Genomic DNA, 14,000 nt, shown 5'->3' with positions numbered 1-14,000 from the left:
TTTAATGCACGACTTGGGCATTACCGTTATGGAGCTGTCAAAAACGCAAATTTTTGCATGATGATTTCAATGTTTTCAACCTCGTAGCCTAACTAAAATATTTACGTTTCATATCAATCAAGCGTATATGCACATGTTAAGTGTCAGCGATTACACATGATGTGACAGATTTTATAGCAGAAGTTGTAAGCTTAGTACTCTGTCTTTGCATTGTGGTCTCTTATTGCCAAGTTTGAAAGGACTTAGTGTTTCTCAAAGCAATTGTGCCTGCACGCTGGGTTGTTAGTTTGACTAGACATTAAGAATGAGCAAAAGTAAAGCATTGCTCAGTTTAGGGTGGAGGAGGATTGACGATGACCGCCTGTATTGGGTCATGACAACTATTGCTTGTACAAACTACAAAAACACAAGGAAAGCTAAGCAAGTAGCCTATGCTATAGGACCTGCATCGTAATTATTTGCTTAGGCTGAAGTAAGCTATCAAATATTGTGCTTCATTCAAGGATAAAACTAAGAAGTCTCACAGTAGAAGACGTGCCTGCCAATATCCTAAATGAATCATGGTAGAGCTAGTTGCAAGTTTGTATATCGGTTTGCATGCTGATGCTACTACCCAATACCCATTATTATATTCAGTTTAGCATGTTGCTTACATGGTATTCAGCATTTGCACGTGCAAGACAACATTACACTTTATAGATGTAGATAGTATTAAAACAGATATAGTATTAAAATACTGATTGTCATATTTTGAACAAACGGGTTGACCCATAGACATAGACTTACCTAGACTGGCAATGGGCGGCTCAAGGCACTAGCAGAATTTCGGATTGACTGGGCGCAGAGATCTTTGCGATTTTCGCGCCCCATCGGCTCCTCCCACAGACATAGCTCCACCTAGTGAAGACTATCAGAGCTGTGAGCCATAGGAATGCATACGATTTCAAACTGAGACTACAACTTTATCAAAGTGGGTTTCAATCATTTTCTGTAAGATTTTGACAAATTGTAACATCTATATTGTCACTCCAGGAAAGGAATCACCCTCACTACCACCAAACGTTTTATTAGAGAGCCAGAAGTTGAGCGGTCTTGCCAGATCTGGCGGTTTCCCGCCAAATCGGGCCGCTTAGGAAGGCGGTCTTCGGGTAGAAAAGGGCACACGATCATAATCTCATCTGGCAACCCTGCCGAGACTCTATTCGTTGCAGCAATGCAGGTTACGGTTTGAGGATATTTTGTGATACTGAATCGGTCATGCTTCTTAGTGGAGTCGTAGGCATGTGCATTTTTTCTCAGTCATTTCAAATTTGTGTTAAAGTTTGGTTTTCACCCCCAAGTTGAAGTTTAGGGTCTATAGAACAATTTGAGTTCGAGTGTCAAACACACAGATAACAAAATGACCTGCGGGGGGCGCTCTAAAATATATAAACTGCTATAACTTTTTAGTAGTTTAACCAAATTTAACATATGAGGTATGCATGGATTCAGCATTAAGAGGAGGAGCTGGTGAGCTAAGTATTTGGTTACCAGATTAAAGACACACTATGTCATAAACACACTTTTAGTCCATGGACAGCAAAATTCACGTTTTTTTAGATAAAGGGTGGAAATGCCCTCCAAGTTGTAATGAAACATCATTTATTGTTACAAGTTATTGTAAATTGAGCCTGGTATATGATTCAACTTGATTTGTTCAGAATATCCCTGAAGCACAAAGATACCTATGATACTTATGCAAATATGGCTGCATAAAGCCTATGTGATATTTAGGACCCAACTTGCAACTTTGAGTTTATGAATTTAGGATCACGAGTATCAACTTTTTTCAATGAAGCCATATTCTATTCACACATAAAATCACAAACCGTTATATTTGGAAGAAAATAAATCAATAATAACAATAATAATAATAATAAGACTGCATTTCCGGAGAGACAATGCTATTGGTATGCTTGCGGATTATGCACACACACACACAGAGCTGTTGTATACACACACAGAAACACGAGGGAAAGAGATAGAGGTGTGTGTGTGTGTGTGTGTGTGTGTGTGTGTGTGTGTGTGTGTGTGTGTGTGTGTGTGTGTGTGTGTGTGTGTGTGTGTGTGTGTGTGTGTGTGTGTGTGTGTGTGAGAGAGAGAGAGAGAGAGAGAGAGAGAGAGATGTGCGTGTGTGTGTGTGCGTGCATGTATGGAGATGCTTCAGGTGCCTTTCAGCAATGGGTGGGTAGGGAGAGGTAAGGGTGGGATTCGAACCTGCAACCCTCTGACAGACCAACACCCTACCCAGTAGGCCACTGCCACTTACTGACAGCAGAGGTCTAAAGTTCTACAAGGCTGCATGTGTGTGTGTGTGTGTGTATGACTGAAGATTCTAAAGGTGACAGTTTGGCAGTCAGTAGCTGAGTAATATGTGCAGCCTTATTTTTACGCTGTCATATCTCCAACAGTTTTGCAAGTTGTCAGATGATATTGACACACAAATGGCACAAACCTGCTCTTCATGTCAAAGCTGAGATCACTTTTCTTGGCCAAATGGTTCAGTCAAAAAATGGACATATTCAGGCCTATGCGCTGAGCTGTTCACACATTTTTTTGTAAGTGAATAGGGTCACATCATAGGGATTTTAAAACTGCTCTCTTTGAAACATTTTCATTGTTAAGAGTTGGCTTATGATCTTCACACAGTTTGTATTCAGAGCCAATACCTCTCTGACAATACCTTTACCTAGTTGATACAAAAACCCCAGGATAGGTCACCTCTCACTCTAACTGCCACAGTTTGTGACATTATCATCTTGACCATTCTACCATTCATTTCAATGAGGGGGAAAACAGAGAGAAAACTGAGGAAAAACAAGTCTGGTGAACAAATGAAAGGGGGTAGGCCAGCGAAAAATACTCCACCCTGAGACCTTTTCGAGCCGTTCGTTTTGGCACTCGAACCGTGTCTCTATCTCAAACGCTGCAACGATTCAAAGCCGCCGTACTAATGAATGACGATTCCCATATGCCGAGGTGAATGGAAAAATGTAGAATAATAATAAACTGTTCATGAACAATTAATATGCTTTCCTGCAAGCATACTAAATAAACTGTTGGAGTAGAGTTAGTATGTTTGCTGGGGGCAAGCAGATTCCTTTGGCAAGCATACTAAATAATACTATAGGACTATTTCATACATGGTAGACACAATCATCTGCTCTGAGAACTGTCCATTTGTTACCAGCGTAGTTGACAGGAATGAAAACCGTTCTTATTATCTGCATTTGCCAGAAATGCCTGCCAATCTGGTAACAAATGAACAGTTCCCAGATTTGGACTACACTACCAAAGCAATGCAGTTGCCAAAGATGTTTTCCAACTAGAGGTGAAGTGCAGCTGTTTTTGTACTTGTACAAATAGACCTGCCAGATCTCGGTGCAAATGCATGAAGGCGGAGTTAAAGTGCACACGTCTGTGCAAGTGCACATACAATTTCTAAGACTGACCACTGACTGTTTTTGCATGTGTTCTCTGTCATAGTTATTGTAGAGTGGAGTATTGGAATAAATGTTAGCCCTATGGTCTTCTGTTTACTTTTTGAATGCAAGAAAAAATGATGTTCCCCATAGTATTTATCATCATCATCACTATTACTGTTATTATTATTATTATCATTATTATTATTGATTTACTTTCTTCCAGATATAAAGTGTTTAAGTTGTGAATAAAATGATGGATTGATTGAAAAAAAGCTGGTACTCATGATCCTAAATTGATAAACTCAAAGTTGCAAGTTGGGTCCTAAATATCACATAGGCTTTATGCAGCTATATTTGTTTATATGTATCCTAAGTATATGTGTGCTTCAGGGATATTCTGAACAAATCAAGTTAAGTGATAACCCAGGCTTTATTTACAATAAATTGTAACAATAAATTATGTTTCATTGCAACTTGGAGGGCATTTCCACCCTTTATCTTAAAAAAGCCCGGATTTAGCTGTCCATTGGCTAAAAGTGTGTTTATCACATAGTGTGTCTTTAATCTGGTAACCAACTATTTAGCCCACCGGTTTCTCCTCTTCATGCTGAATCCATACATACCTCATATGTTAAATTTGGTTTAACTAATCAGAAGTTATAGCAGTTTATATATTTTAGAGCGCCCCCCGCAGGCCATTTTGTTATCTGTGTGTTTGACACTCGAACTCAAATTGTTCTATAGACCCTAAACTTCAACTTGGAAGTGAAAACCTAACTTTAACATCAATTTGAAATGACTGAGCCTATTACGACCCCACTATCTGTGTATGCAACTTATTTGGTATAATTTACTCTGAGTTATTGACAACTAGCCTATGTATATAGGTGTGTATATAACCCATACGTTCAGTAAAGCTGACTGTGCAAGCTTCCCAGAAGACGCTGATGGTAACCTGGCAACATCACGAGCCCAGACAGAAAGATATTCAGACCCTCGTCTTCGCGTGTGATGTCATTGTACAACATTATGCTGTGTTGTATTGTGTTGTATTATATGATGTTGTGTTATATATTATTATAGATTCACAACACAAACGGCAAACGAAGCATCACATTATTTTTGACACTTTTATAAGTTCATTTCACATACAGGAAGAACTTTGCTTTTGGACTGATGACGTCATTACGTAAAAGTTTGTGGTTACGGGAGTCTTCACCAAGATGGCGGTCTGCTTTGGTCTGACTGCTGAGAAATCCGAAAATTTCGAGGCCCATTGCCAGTCTAGGTTAGTCTATGTCTATGGGTTGACCTACCAATCTTTGCTTCCACGGACATCCGTGATTGTGTATTAGCAGCAATTTCTCTGGTAGCAGCTAGAACAGGCTGCAGAGCTGTATGTGATCCGCAGCGCCACCGTCATGTTTGTGTCATCTGAACTTTAATGTATGCTGATTTGTGTTCAGATATACAGTATTGTGTGTCAAGTCCAGAGTATGATATGGGGTGATATAGGGGCCCTCATGCTTCGGAAATGTGCAATACACCCTACATACAGTATAGGCCCATTGGCAAATACTGTGTATTTAAAAAGAGCAAAATGCTAAAAAAAAAAAGGTAACATCTGTTTTCTGTTCTAATTTGGGCTTTAATCTAGACTACATGTTAGTCAAGTCAAGTCAAGTTTATTGTCAATTTCTTTACATGCACTGGTCATACAAAGAATTTGAAATTGCGTTTCTTGCTCTCCCATGCAGACATAGACTAATCTAGGTAAGGACATAGACAGTATAGACATAGACAGTACTCATACATGGACATAGACAGTATGGACGTAGACATTGCTCATACAGACATTTAAAGTGCAAGACTGGACAACAGAAGACTTGTAGAGAACATACATTAAGAGGAGGTATTTTGTTGTTCTTTTTTCTAAAAGTCCTTTATAGCGTTCTGACATAGTAATAGTAGCATTTGAAGAAATAAATAATTAAAAAAAGGTTTTTATTAAATACACCAGCAGCAGTATGTGTGTGTGTGTGTTTGTATGTGTTTTGTGTGCGTGTGTGCGTGCGTGTGTGTGTGTGTGTGTGTGTGTGTGTGTGTGTGTGTGTGTGTGTGTGTGTGTGTGTGTGTGTGTGTGTGTGTGTGTGTGTGTGTTTAGTGCAGGTAGAAAGTGCGGTGTGCGTCTGTGTGTGTGTACCTGTGTATGTGTGTGTGTGTGTGTGTGTGTGTGTGTGTGTGTGTGTGTGTGTGAGTATGAGTTGTGTGTCAGTGTGTGTATGTTTGGGTTTAGTGCAGAAAGTGCAGTGTGCTTGTGTGTGTGTGTGTGTGTGTGTGTGTGTGTGTGTGTGTGTGTGTGTGTGTGTGTGTGTGTGTGTGTGTGTGTGTGTGTGTGTGTGTGCATGTGTATGTTTTGAGTTAGTGCAGGTTGAAAGTTCAGTCACAGATGTAGTAGTGCAGGTGGAATGTTCAGTCGCAGATATGGTGGTGGGGATGAGGGGGGGGAGCGTTGTCAGTGGCCTGGCTGGCTAGAGGCTGACAGTGAAGGGAGAGTTGGCTACCTAACCACTCGATTCATTGATTGCTTATTGATTTCTTATTAGTGGGTGGTCTTTTGTTTAAAATATGTCTGCCTGCCTTCTGTCTCACACACACTCTTTCAGGATACATGGGTAGATGACGGATAGGTAGCAAAAAACATTTTTTTCACAAAACATTGTTTATGAGGGAAAAAAGTATATGTCTACGTAGTGCAGCAATTAATCTTTCAAAAAATCCAAGTGGTCACAATGTTGCTCTATTCATTGATTATTTATTTACGTTGATAAAGCAATTTGCTGAAAATATGTCCTTTGGTGTGACGTTAAGAAATAAATATATTAAGTAATGTAGAAATGGCTTGATGGAGTTTTATGAACATTGTTACACTCTTCATATTTATTGCAATTTTTTAAAGTCTTAATTTCATGAGAAATTACCATTTAAGTATTTTTTTCCCCATTAGATGTGAGATTATTAGAAACCTTCAAGGAAAAACAGGGATATCTTTCTTTTAAATGTTCAAAATTGTCCGAATTTATACTAACTTTTCAGGGACGATAATTTGTTCTTCCCTAATGCAATATTCAGTGTTTATCAAACATATTGTTTAGCTCAAACAAATATTTGAGCGTTTAAAAAAATGTCACACCGTAGGACATTCATGTCACGCTAAAGGACAGAAATGCAAAACTGAGCCAGAAACAAATATATCAACATGATTATTTTGTCTTTTGATCATAATATAATGTTGTAGTCAATATGGACCTACACTTTACACTTATAAGTCTTTGAATCGTCGATTGCCAGCCTATCGTAACTCTTGATGACAGCCATGCCATTGAATGTAACCTGCAGAGCTCATAAGACTCATACTGAAGGGTGACCTTGGCATGACCATCACACTTTTGTAGGTATGCTATGACTGTCACACCATTGAACCTGTAGTGTGTAGTGGCCAGTGCCTGTTTGGTATCTCAAGCTGGACAGCACATTTATGCTGTATATTGAGCTCTCCACAGCATACTTTATTCATCTATACTCCTCTATATACTCTCTCACTGATCTTTCCTTCACTGTTACCGTTTTATGGTTTCAAAGCACCATTAATGACATTTTATATCATTAGACAGTATCTAAAATCAACAGCAAATATTCATCAACAATGCATCAAAGTATAAATTCCAAAGGCCAATAAAGGAATAAGTAATTTGAATACACAATATTTATCTAGTCAAACAACAAAACAAAACAAAAATGTACTAACAGTTGTTTTAAAAGCTATTTCTCAAATATCTAGTCCATTGGTGTGACCTGTTTGTCCTTTGGTGTGATACTCCAAAGTGTCACACCATAGGACTTTTACCATCACACCATAGGACTTTTACCATCACACCATAGGACTTTTGAGCTTTTGAGTTAATTTAAAGCCATGTCGTTGCGAACTGAAATACAATTTCACCTTTAGTAAGATGCATTTTCATACATCTACATAAGAAAAAAATGTGAAAAATATACACTATTGTCAAAATGTATTTTATGGCTGTCACATCAAAGGACTACAAAACTAATACATCTTGTGGTAGCAAAACATAATTGATTGACTGAAGAACTCTGAGAGAAAAATCTAAAATCCACCCTTGCCATTGGCTTCTTAAGGGTCTAAAGTCACAATTTATGTACCGCTGGAGCTTCAACAATAGATCATTATCCACAGAATTAACCAAAAAAATGATGTCACACCACAGGACATTATTTTCTGCAACAAAGTTTCATAAGTCCATACGGTCTCAGAAAAACAGGAAAAAAATTAAGCATTGCCACTTGCTAAAATAGATACCTTGAAAAACATGCCAGGGTTGTTTAGACAAATGACTGAGCTTTGATTATTTATTTTAAAATGTTTTAATATGGAGAACCAGGCTTGCCTCAGTCACACCATAGGACAAATGTGACATTTGACTCAAAATTAAGTATACTTATTTAAGCTCTGGATTTATTACACATTACTTTTTCACAACAACGACATTAGTTTAATCATTTAAAGCATTGACAATTTTGAAAGCATGAATTTACTTAATTTTAAGAGCCTGCGACAGCAAAATTTACACGTCACGTCATCTACCCACATGCAGCTGAGTACACTCTCAGTAGCTTCAGTGATATATACTGTATATATATATATATATAATATAAATAAGTCTTGACAAAAACTCATGTGAAAATCCTATTGACTTTGGAGGGAGCGGTCAAAGTAGCCTATAAGTCACCTTTGGTGTGTTCCGATATCCATACTTACCGCCTTTTCTGCACTGTGTTTAGGCATGTAGGGCGTTCCATCAGTGGTGTAGTCTACTTTTTTATCGTGGGTATACTGTATATTTGAGCATTTTTTGAAGTGGGTATACAATATATATATGTGCTATTCAAAGTAATGGGTCAATCAATTTTAAGTGGGTATACTGAAGTCCCTAAAATGTAGAAGTGGGTATACTCCGTATACCCGCGTTCTACGTAGACTACACCACTGCGTTCCATGTCTAATTGTGGTGAGATGAAGTGTACTTACTGTAAGTACCTGGATAATGCCCTCAAACCGGCCTTTTTATATATTATATTTTATAGAATATATTTTTGGCGGGCTTTACACTATTACTTGTGACAAGACAGTTCGAGATGACAGGATTCCGGGATGAATTGCATTTTGGCAGTTGGTAAACACAACAACCGTCATTTCCGTGAAGTGTATCAGACAGAATGTGATTTTGACCGACACTTCACCCTCAAACTTTGCTGTTACGTGATGACCGTTGTATATAGATATTTCCCCTATATGGGTGTGGGTGGCAAAGACCTATGGTAGGCTACTGTACTGTACATGTTGTCCATGAGCTGTCAGTTTTTGATACCAATAGAAGTACTCAATGATTACTGAGCTGACTGTAATGCAACTTGTGGCACAAGTAGTCATTTGCAAACGCAAGAAAAATACAATTTACTTATTTGAGAAACCATTTCCAAAAGTTTAATTCGAACTGAAGATGTATATTGAGTAGTCCTAATCTGTAAAGTCATTCTTTAACCCTATCGCCGGATGCATCATATATGATGCATCAAATTCAAAGCCCTCTCCACGCTGACACAAAAAAAATCCATCTCAAAAACATCCTGCGTGTCATTTCCAAACGTCCTGCAGTACACGGAAACCGCCACAAGAGAGCAGCGGTCAACAACAAGTTGATCACAGCTCGGCAAAATGCAAAAATGGAGTAAAAGCGGTTTCCCTGACCGACGCTGAGATATCGTCAAATTGCAAAAGGTTTGTGTACAAATTTCTGAAATATAACTCTACATCCTTTAATTTGAACACTTACTTTGTGCAATTAATCAAGGAAGAGTTTATATTTTTACACCGTGTTGCAGAGAGATCGTGCTAAAACTGATGAAACATATAAGCACCATCCGGCGGTGGCAGGAAGTCAGCCATCAATGCATTTGCTCCATAGGGAAACTTACAAAGCATACCACGACGATCGTTTAACAAAACAAACACAAAGTTGTTTTACTTCAAGACAAAGATATTGCCTTAAGAAACAGGTTTTACTTGCAATTTTGAAAATGTAATGCAAAATGTTGAAGTTATGATCTCGTAAAAAATGCATTGAAGTGAATGGAGAAATGGTCCAATTGTAGTAATGGACCCATATATTCAAATTACACATCAAAAATGAATAATGATCTATATTACACTCATAAATAGGTTGTTAAGCATTCGATCAGCTATGTTTTTACATAGATTTTAAAAAATTACCCAACCAGGCTGTGGGAAATGTAAAATATGGTCCTGCTAAAACAAGGATAGGCTTTAAAAAATGGCAGGATCTCACTAAATATTTAAAGATAATCCTCAAATTAAATTGTCTGACAACTTTTTTAAATAAAAAAAGTTGTAAATGCATTAAAAGTCATTTTTCAATGGTCATGAAATTGGAATTTTCATTCATTTAAAGCCTGATGCATCATATATGATGCATTAAATATCTCAGTGACCTTAACAAAATTTTGATATTTTTTTTACATTTCTTATAAGGGACCAATATTGAAGCAAATTCCAAAGAAATAGAATTTTCTCTCATTGCTTTCATGGTTCAGGTTTCACAGGGTTAAGATGACTGAAATGAACTCACTGTATCACATTATGCTACTTGTGAAAGTGTTAAATTTGGTGATCTTAAGGGTTCCTCATACATATGGAGAGGTCTTGTGCTTTAACCTCTATCATCCAAGATATTCTTGTTATGGAAATTAGAGGATAGAGAAGCCGCTGCCTTGGACACCTTGTTGCTCTGGCACAACCCCTTCAGGATGCTACTGAGCCATAATTAGCAGCAGTTTATTCTCAGCATAGTTTCAGTGTGGGAAATGCTCATTTTAAATGTGAATCTTCTCAAATTTTTCACAATGTTACATTTGCTGTCATGCATGTAAGCACAGTCTCACCCGTACTTTCTTTAACGCTATGTAAAAAAATGTAGTTTCATCAATCTGACCAGGCAGGCTACCACTGTCTTTTTTTATTTTCAATCTATCTCTGACCTATGCTCTGTCTGTCTATTTCTCTCTGTTTCTCTCTGTCGCTCTCTGTCTGTCTGTCTGTCAGTCTGTCTGTCTGTCTGTCTGTCTGTCTGTCTGTCTGTCTGTCTCTCAACATCCTCTGCCTCTCTTTCTCGAGCTGCTACCGAGTAGCATTAATAATTGATCTGCAGAATAGTGGTCAGGGAACAGGCTGCCATGGAGGAACTGTTGTGTATTGGCATCGCTCTCCCACTACCCAGATAATGAGTTCTCTGATCCATACAAATACACGCACGCACGCACGCACCCACACACGTACACGCACACAAACACACACCTGCTGAGAGGGGAATGTAGAGATGCAGACAATATTGAGGCTGGAATTGATGTGTGCACATATTGAATTGATGTACAATTTTTATGCATTAAGCACAGTTGTACCAGCACAGCTATACTTCCAAAACTAGATATCCCACGATAGCACACACACACATACAGTATACTAGCACAGACAAACACCGGCAGAAACACAAATAGCCTACATTTGCATGCACTCGCACAGTCATATACAAACACAGACAAGTATAAGCATAAACACACACACACACACACACACACACACACACACACACACACACACACACACACACACACACACACACACACACACACACACACACACACACACACACACACACACACACACAAATAACCAATACAGAAACACATTGCAGGTTGCAATAAAGTCTGGAAGACCGATGCAAACAAAAAGCAATAAAACTACAAATGTTTAATGCTCACATACATACGCTCTCTCACTCAGGCTCTTACTTGCACACATGTGCGCACGTACGCACGCAGACACACACACACACACACACACACACACACACACACACACACACACACACACACACACACACACACACACACACACACACACACACACACACACACACACTCTCACAACTATACAATAAAATGGCTATTGACGTATACATAAACATGTAGCCTACGTAAACACGCTTCTCCACTTAGTCAATAAGCTCGATGTGTGGGCATAACTCCAATAACAGCCTACACACAGTCATAACAGCAAGAGCACAATGCACACTTTTTTAACAATATCTTTTTTGCAATACTTGTTTAATCTTTGTGTAATTTTCCCCCCAATATTTTATTCCTACAAGCCTTACGAAGAACTTGTTTTTTTTGTAACTTCCTTTCTCTCTCTGAATGTGTATAAATCTGTCCTTGGCTTATTCACAGACCAAATGTTGACAAACCCGGCTGTAAAGCCACATTTCCTCAAGTGCATTTCTCAACAAGTTCTCCTGGCTGCAAAGTTCTCCATATTTCACAAACATTATTTGGACTCTTCTATGAACTGTCTCTCTGTGAACAGGAAATGTAAAAAACGTTTGCATGTTGTTCTTGCTACAATCCCACCTTTGTCAGATACTGTATAACCTTTTGAGGTTCCTCCACAGTAACTTGTAGCAGGGAGCAGGCTTCAGGCCGGATTCATTAATCATTTCCAGGGTGCTGGCCCAAATGAAACAAAAAAGAGGCGCACCTTGCATCAAGTGTCTTTCAGTGTATTTGCACAGACGTGTTTTGGCGTGTGCCCTCTTAAGTGTGATACAAAGTGGCAATTAAATAGGTACAGTGGCAGTCAAAGATTTCACACGGATTTTTGGGCCTTCTGATGAACCTCCAAGAAAATGTGGGGGTTCTTTCTACTGAAAACCAAACTGTCCCCTATAGGTTCCTCTTACAACTTTTAGGTTCCTCGGAACTTTAAATGGCCAGTAGCGGTGGGTGGAAATTTTGATTGGGGAAGCACTAGGCCTATACAGAATAGCACAGGTGACGTCAGCATAATAAGAGGTGTCGATAGGCATGGAAGCCAGGAGAAGCACATCCGTCTTAAATTTACCCAGGAAGTTTCTCCATACAATGCACAGCATTACAGCCGCACTCTGATTGGCCAATGCTCCTCAATGTTTTATCAATCGGCGGCAAGAACTCGGGTGAAGCAACATGCTGTTGCTCAGGCGCGGTTCTGGCATAGAGGCGTTGCTAGGCAACCGCCTTAGGCCCCGCCTTAGCCCCCCAAATTTAGGGGGCCCCTCTGACTGGGAGCGGAAAATTTCACATAGTAATTGGGGCCCCTTTGGACAGTAATTCACAAATAAATGGTAATTTTCATAAATAATGAATTTTGTATGTTTAAATTGGAAATAAGAGCAACACAATACATTACAAACAAATACAGATCCCGTGCACACCCCTCTCTTTCGTGTTAAAATGGAATATTCCATCCATGCATGCCATGTGCGCGAGACGAGTTCCAAAACATTCGCTACGTTCCCACACAACATGCCTGCGCATATCTGCACCGCTCAAATGCGCACAATGCGTAATTACGGCGCATTCGGAACGCACTGTGAGTGCGCATTGCTGCCCATATATGCGCAGCGGGTCCCTCCGCGAACGCGCTGAAGACGGAAGCGACTCAAGCGAGGTGGTGGAGGAGGACATTTCTAGGTGGTGAACAGACATGCGAGTTTTGTGCTTTCCTGAATATGGATAACACTGTGCGTAAATGTTTTAAAACTCCAACATCGGTAACTTTGGATAACCCACGACATGACATGTTAGAAGCCTGGACTATCTCCGTGGATCGGACAGCGACAAGGAAACGGTGCCCTACACTGTAGCACTAGCAGGTCAACTACTGTGGCTATCCCCACTGATGGATCTGTGAATGGCCGCGGCACTGATAACCCCAAGTTTTGTTGAATGAATACCTCGTGAGATATTTTGTTTCAAAAAGGCGTTACTTTTCCTCTAGATGTGAACTGGAATTGGCTCGAGTAAGTTATTCCATTGAAAAGGACACAGCCTTTAAGCGCTTGCAGACGGTGCATCGGTTACTGTATCATCAGACAACCTTCTCAATCTCTCTGAAATGATTTCAGAAACATGCTGTCGAAATTTTGAAAGGCTTAAACAAGCATGCAGCTTTCAAGGAACATTCTGTAACTTGATGCGATGTGGCGAGATTTAGAACATCGCAGAATTAGCTGTCATGTCAGCCATAGCTCCAGTAGATATGCTGGAGTTTTTAATAATGAACTGCGTTACGTGGCGATATTGCTGGCTAGTTCTGGATGCTAACAGGAGGTGATGTGGAAGTTCAGCCTGGAGAAACGCCGACGTGATTGACAAAAGACAGCGCACTCTACTCATAGTAAGTCACATTGATTGTGTGTGTGTGCGCGCACGCGCTTGTGTGGGGAACTATTGCTACTTCTACTATGCCTCAGTTGGTTGGTTTGGAATTCACCCGCCGTGGTGTTTTGTTTTGTAGCCAATTCAGTTTGAGATGCTTGCTGCTCGCCGTTCAATACCTCA

This window comes from Engraulis encrasicolus, chromosome 15 (assembly GCF_034702125.1).
Source record: "Engraulis encrasicolus isolate BLACKSEA-1 chromosome 15, IST_EnEncr_1.0, whole genome shotgun sequence".
NCBI classification, from domain to species: Eukaryota; Metazoa; Chordata; class Actinopteri; order Clupeiformes; family Engraulidae; genus Engraulis; species Engraulis encrasicolus.
The sequence above is the reverse complement of the archived record's forward strand: the minus strand, read 5'-3'. Positions refer to the sequence as shown.